A 7,821-nucleotide genomic window follows, 5' to 3' on the forward strand; every position below is an offset into this window, starting at 1 on the left:
ACACCTTTGCTGTTGGTACCCCACGGGAGTAGAACACTCCCAATCTCTGACGCAGTGACAAACAGTGATAGATGAGGTAGATGAGACTCAACCGGTTGATGTGGTGTATATAGATTTCAGCAAGGCATTCGATAAGGATCCCCACAGTAGGCTATTGTACAAAATGCGGAGGAATGGAATTGTGGGAGATATAGCAGTTTGGATCGGAAATTGGCTTGCTGAAAGAAGACAGAGGGTGGTAGTGGATGGGAAATATTCATCCTGGACAGCAGTTACTAGTGGTGTACCGCAAGGGTCAGTGTTGGGTCCACTGCTGTTTGTCATTTTTATAAATGGCCTGGATGAGGGCGTAGAAGGATGGCTTAGTAAATTTGCAGACGACACTATGGTTGGTGGAGTTGTGGATAGTGACGAAGGATGTTGTAGGCTACAGAGGGACATAGATAAGCTGCAGAGCTAGGCTGAGAGGTGGCAAATGGAGTTTAATGCGGACAAGTGTGAGGTGATGCACTTTGCCTTCCGGTTACTCCTACCAAAGTACAGGGCTAATGGTAAGATTCTTAGTAGTGTAGATGAGCAGAGAGATCTCGGTGACCATGTACGCAGATCGTTGAAAGTTGCCACCCAGGTTGACAGGGCTGTTAAGAAGGCATACAGTGTTTTAGCTTTTATTTAATAGAGGGATTGAGTTCCGGAACCAAGAGGTTATGGTGAAGCTGTACAAAACTCTGGTGTGGCCACACTTGGAGTATTGTGTACAGTTCTGGTCACCGCATTATAAGGAGGATTTGGAAGCTTTGGAAAGGGTGCAGAGGAGATTTACTAGGATGTTGCCTGGTATGGAGGGAAGGTCTTAGGAGGAAAGGCTGAGGGAGTTGAGGCTGTTTTCAGTAGAGAGAAGAAGGTTGAGAGGTGACTTAATTGAAACATATAAAATAATCAGAGGGTTAGATAGGGTGGATAGGGACAGCCTTTTTCCTAGGATGGTGACGGCGAACACGAGGGGGCGTAGCTTTAAATTGAGGGGTGAAAGATATAGGACAGATGTCAGAGGTAGTTTCTTTACTCGGAGTAGTAAGGGAATGGAAGGCTGTGCCTGCAACAGTAGTAGATTTGCCAACTTTAGGTACATTTAAGTCGTCATTGGATAAGCATATGGACGTACATGGAATAGCGTAGATTAGATGGGCTTGAGATCGGTATGACAGGTCGGCACAACATCGAGGGCCGAAGGGCCTGTACTGTGCTGTAATGTTCTATGAAATAGGAGCAATAAGCAACAGGGTGATTGTAGAGGGACAGATGTTTCTGGTACAGGCTGTGTATATTTCTACAAGAGGGAAAGGCAGGAAAATGAGTCAGAATGCTTGGATGGCACACAAGAGGAAATATAATGAAGCAAAACAAAGGTGTTTGATACATGCTCGGTAAATTTTTCAAGTAAGAAATGGGCCAAAGACAAAATGTTTGGAGAGAAAATAAATATTAAATGAGAGAATGAGAATAGAATGCAATTAAAAGTAATACTCCAATTTTCTGCCAGCATACAAGCAGTATGTGGGTAATAAGAGGCTGAGTGAGACTGATTAGAACAGGCGAAGAGAGTACTCAGAATGCCAACCTGTCATACTCCATTGAACGAACTGTTTCTTAGCTCTGGAAACTTTTTATACTTGGGTTGATGCTCTGTAAGTACAAAGTTGGAAAAAAAATGCATCTTTCTATTGTGTCTCCATATCACTGAGACAGCTGCAGGCTAATCCACAGCCAACAGACATCTCTAAAACTTTGGCTCACATTAAAGTCATCAACAACACTCCAAAACTAACAAATCGAAAATATCTACATGTAGGTATCAATTCACCCTATCTTCCAAACTAATCGTTCTTTCTGAAGTCCAGGACACAGACCTGCATCAGTACTGAAAACTAATCAGTTGATCCAATGGCTACGTCTCATCTTACCAAGTTTTCTTGAAATCCATTTTAGTTTTTGAAATAACAAGGTGTACACAGCTGGATGAACACAGCAGGCCAAGTAGCATCATAGGAGCACGAAAACTGATGTTTTGGGTTTGGACCTTATCTCAGATTCTCCAGCATTGGCAGTTCTTACTATCTCTGTAATAATTTTTGAAATATATTGTTTACAATCAGGGTGAAAACATGACAATATGCACCTTCAATGGCAGAGATAACAAAGAAGATCATGTATACTTAAAGTACATAATTAGTACTTTGCATTGGGTTTTTTTATTAAAGATCATTGCACTCTGATTCTTTTCCTTTTTAAATACCTGTAGAAATGCTTCCTCTCTCCGACTAATTTCTTCTTCCTGATTAACGTGTTAGTCATTCTCTGCCATCCCTTTATAATTTAATCAATCAATCATCTGTTCTTCCATACAACTTTGCGCAGTTACATACTTCTCCTAAATTTGATGCTTTAATTTGTTTAGTTAACCACAGGTGGTGAGTTCTCTAAGACTTTTCTTTATTGTAGGAATATACATACTCAGAGCAGACGTCTCCCATGCACCTTCTCTGCAGCTGTAACTCTATATTCTGCATTTTGTTCTATTACCCTGATGCACGTGTAAGGTACAATTTGGCTGGTCAGCATGCAGAACAATATTTTTCATTGTATCTCTGTACGTGACATTAATAAATCAAAGATATCTATGACTGCACCTCTATTGACCTATGCCATCGATTAATAAATCATCTCACTTCAGCTATTTTTAACAGCCCTACTTTGCCCTTAAACTTTAAATATTAGTCTAAGCCCCAATCTTCTCTCAAACTTAACGTAAAATTTGATTTCATTGTAGTCGCCACTAGCTAGGGATGCCTTATCTGAGGTCATTAGTTAATTCTCTCACAGTATAAAACCTAATTTAACCTGCTTGGATGGTCAAGTCCAAAACACACTGGTCTGAGTGATCTTGGAAGAATTCTATGAACTTCTCATCCCAGTTGCTACTACCTTTCCAGTTTGTAAGCAACTTTAATCTACATAATAATGATTGCCTTCTCCTTATCACAAGTTTTGAAAATGTCCCATCAGACTCAAAAGGTTAGCTCTGTTTCAGTCTCCACAGATGCTGCCAAAGCTGTTTAGTTTCGTTTCTCCAGCATTCTCTGTTCCTAATTTTCAGCATCCACAGTAATTTTCCTTTCTTCTTGTATACTTGTACACATTTGTGGTTACTGTTAGAGGGCATGGAGTCCACTTCCACTATTGAATCCACCCTCTTGTTTTATCATAGTGACCTGATGGTAAACTAGAATGTTTCTCAAAAGTTTAGGCTGTATAACACCGTTTGTTGAAATATAGGGTAAGATTTAAAAATTTTCACACGATACCGAAATGGATGATTCTGATTGACTGAGAAGGAATAGGTAAGATAACAGAATGAATAAACAAGTGGCAGATGGAATTTAATAGAGAACACAGTTGATCTACGTTAGCAGAAGTGATAAGGGAAAGGCAGTACATCCTTAACGTCACAGTTCGAATGGTGCTGAGAGATCATACACACATCTTTCAAAGGGGCAGATGTGGGGATAGTCGTCAAAGCATTTTCGATCTTGGCATTCGTATATAAAATGTACCAAGATGAACGAAACACTTCTAAAATCTGGTTAGGCCATAACTAAATACTGTGTCCAGTTATGGACATCATTCTTTACGAAAGGTGTGAAGGTTCCTCAGAATTCACCAAAATATTTCCAAGGATAGGAAAATTTAGGTGGGGTAAATTAGATTAGATATAAAGGGGTTGTTCTCCTTGGAAAAAAGAACATTTGAGGGGTATCTGACAGAAGTGTACAAGATAATGACAGGTTTAGATGATAGACAAAGAAAAACTGTTCCCATTGGCTGATGGTATATGTGTAGTTTTAAGATTTTGGATGAGAGATTCAGGGGGAATATGAGGAAGACTTTTTTTTACTGTGAATAGCGATGATCTGGAACTCTGCCTGAGAGAATGGCAGAAACAGAGATAACTAATGATTTCAAATAGAAAGTGGATAGGGTCTTGAAAATCAAATTTGTTGGAACAGAATGGAGAAATGGACTGTCAGACTTGCCCAACTATTGCAGTGGTAGTGCCATCCTGCATGATTGAGGATGGCTTCACATGTAATGGAGACGAGTGCCAATGTTGGTATGGGAAGATGCACAGCTCATCGACAACAGAGGAGCTCAACTTGTTTATTTGTTCATTTTGGTTTCCTCTTCATCTGACAGGTCCTCTCAGGTGGCTGCACTCTTCATGACTCAGATAGTGATGGTCCTTTGCAGCCACTCTTCAGAATTTATTTTGGAAGCCTCCATCCAAAGTGCCCTTTCTCTCTTTCTTCACCACCCCCTCCCCCCACCCATTACATACAGTAATATTAATTTCTTATTGGTCACAGCAAAATATTAATATAGAAGGACAAGGAAGTCCAGTAACATTTGCAACTGTCATGAGGGAGGAGTTTATTCAAGTTAGAAATATTTAAAGACTGACAGAATTCAAGAAATGTTTTCAGCTGACTCAAACTGAAATTTCATGCATTTGAACAAGTGCTGAAGATACATAAATTGCTGAAATCATTTGCAAATAAGTTGGTGTTACAGAAAACAATCACTCCAAAGCAGCAATGGAGGCTGTCAAAGTAACTAAGTCCAAATTTGTCTAAAATGTATGCAGTGCTAGATGTCTTCTGATTGCACAGCATATTTAAAAAAGAGAAGAACTCAGACTAGGCAAGTAGTAGTTGAATAAAGAATTAACTTAAATTTAAATCATGCTTTCAAAGATTCAGGATGTGTCAAATCACTTCAGTCAGTCAATTACTTACTGTTGATGTTTAACCTCATTTTGAGAGTAAATACAGCTGTCAATTTGTACCTTGCAAAATCCCAAAAGCAGATATTCAGACATGTTCAAATATAAACGTATACAAGACCATCACTATGTCACTGCAATTCAGGCAGTGCCTCTAAATTTTACATCCACCTACACAAATGGATATTATCTCCTCAAATTTCTGACAATGTAAGCCTCCTCAGTGTTTCACTGAGCTATCGGCCTAGGCACTCCTTGAATACTAATACGCTCCTAGGAATCTTTTTTCTAAATATCAAATCTCTAGGATTCATTGTTTACAACATTCAAAAAACAGACTGTTATGACAGGAAAACAGTATTATCCCTATAGAATGTTTCTGTGGAGGAGGACCAAGGAGGATGCTCCCATTTTGATATCTTCAGTAATAACATAAAATACGTTGACGTATAAAGATTTGTGTTCTTTTATACTGAAACATTAGTGTTCTAAAACCAATGAGAGAGAGATTAAACAATGAATGGACAGAATGTAATGACCACAAAAGGGAAAAAGCATTTTGAAAACTTGTGCTCTAGTTGCGAAATGATGCACATTTTACCTATGAATACCTGATACCAAATAATGGAACAAGCCCCAATCAAATTTAACTCCAGTACTGTTTTCCAATACATTCAAGAGGAAGTTCTACATTTTTGGATGAGTAAAACATATTTTGCAGGCACTTCCCTGCAGCATTAAAGCTGACTCTTAACAAAAAGCACAAAATATTTTACAAAGATTAGTAAACATTAAGTTTATTGAATCACAGAATTAATTTAACTTTTCCAAAATTCAGAAGTCAATGAAGAGGGAGGGGGACCAAGGAGGATGCTCCCAATTTGATATCTTCAGTAATAATTGATAAAATACACTAAGGCACAAAAGTTACAATAATGCCAACATCGAAAGAAAACCATTTACAAAGTTAATCATTGCTGCATATTTACAAAATCAAATAATCACCAGATTTCCACATATTCAAAATAGTAAGTACCACTGCAACTGTTACATACAGACCATTGCACCATCAACCTATACACGATAGCTGTCCTTTCAACAGCATAAAATAATTCTACAAATTATGTTTTAATCCTTTGCTTAAGTCGCTGGACCTTTGAAAAGCACCAGCTGTTTCAGATAAGGCTTTTGTTTAATTGTTTGCCTTCAGACTAGATCTTGTGAACTGATAACTTGATTAAAGTGTATAGAATAGATTTCCTACCACCATTTTAAAAGTCTCTGAGCACTGAATACAGTAGACTAGGTTGAATAATGTGCAGGTAAATTGTTGTTTCACCTGGAAAGTGTGTTTGCTGCCTTAGGTAGCGAGGTGTGAGGAGGTAAATGGGCAAGTGTTGCACCTTCTGTAGCTGTATGGGAAGGTACTGGGGGGTTATGTTGGCAGTGGAGGGGTGCATAAGGGTGTCTTGAACAGAACACTGCAGAATGCTGACAAGGGAAAGGAAGCGAGGGGACTGTATCTGGTGGTGGAATTCTGCCGGAGGTGGTAGAAATGGCACCACACAATCCTTTGAATATGGAGGCTAGTGGGGTCAAAAGTGAGGAACAGCAGAATCCTATTATGTTTGTGGAAGAGATGGGAAAGGGGTGAGGGCTCAAGAGTGGGAATCGGTCACACAGACACAGTGGTGGGGAATCCACAATTTAGGAAAAAGATGGAACATTTCTGAGGCCCTCCTGTGAAAGGCAGAATCATCAGAACAGATATGATGGAGACAAAGGAACTGGCAGAATGGGTGCAGTCCTTACAAAATGCAGCATAGAACATAGTACAGTACAGCACAGTACAGGCTCTTCGGCACAAGATGTTGTGCCGAACTTTTACCCTAATCCTAAGGTCTATCTAACCTCCACCCCTACCTTATACTATCATCCATATGCCTATCTAATAGCCACTTAAATGCACCTAATGAGGCTGACTCCGCTACCCCCTCCGACAGTGCATTCCACTAAGGATGTATAATCAAGTTAACTATGGAAATCTGTAGGCTTGTAATGGATATCGGTGGTCAGCTTATCCCCAGGAGTAGAAACAAAGATGTCAAGAAAGGGAAGGGAGAAGTCAGAAATGGACCAGGTGAAGGTGAGAGAGCAGAGTGGAAATTGAAAATAAAAATCGGTCAACTTTTCCGGTTTCAGGTGGGAGAGGGAAGCAGCACCAATAATTTCATTGCATTGGAGAAAGTGTGGCGGGGAGGTACTCCTGTCGGACTGGAGCAAGGAATGTGGTATGTGCCCCACAAAGAGGCCAGCATACCTGGAGCCCAGACAGGAACCCATGGCCACACCTTTAAACTTGAAGAAAGTGACAGGAGTTAAATAAGAGGCTGCTTAAAGCAAGGATGAGCCCAGTCATGGCGATGGTGATTAGCAGTGGGAGCTAAAATTTAATCCCTGTTGTGCACTAAATGATGTGAGCACACCAAGAAAAGCTTTCAAAGCGTTACTATGGCTTGGTCATCCATAAATAATGAAGTAGCAAAGGAAACAGATTCACTAAATTCTCCTCAAACCAACACATGGATTATAGGTGAAAACAGGTTCCAAAATGAGGCAACTACTGTGAAACAGAACCGGCAGGAAAATAATTTTCAATCCCTTAGTTCCCACGTAACATGCACAAGAATAATTATCTCTGCTTGAAACAAACCTGAAGATTTTTTTTTCTGGAAATGGAGATAATTGCCAAAAATAAACAAGTTATATATTTTAAATTGTAAAGCACTTATCCTTAATTTAAACATAAGCTATCTTCCTCTTTGCCATTTAAGTATTTCTTTCTCACTTTCTCAAATCTTCCTGCCTAATTTCAATAAATTCCTCCCTTTTCCCTCATAAGCAAAAGATTGTACCTCTCATTTCTTCTTTATTCCAAAAGGAATCAGATTTCTTTAATATTCATCTTAATTCAAACAGTA

This window comes from Stegostoma tigrinum, chromosome 26 (assembly GCF_030684315.1).
Source record: "Stegostoma tigrinum isolate sSteTig4 chromosome 26, sSteTig4.hap1, whole genome shotgun sequence".
In the NCBI taxonomy this organism is placed as follows: Eukaryota; Metazoa; Chordata; class Chondrichthyes; order Orectolobiformes; family Stegostomatidae; genus Stegostoma; species Stegostoma tigrinum.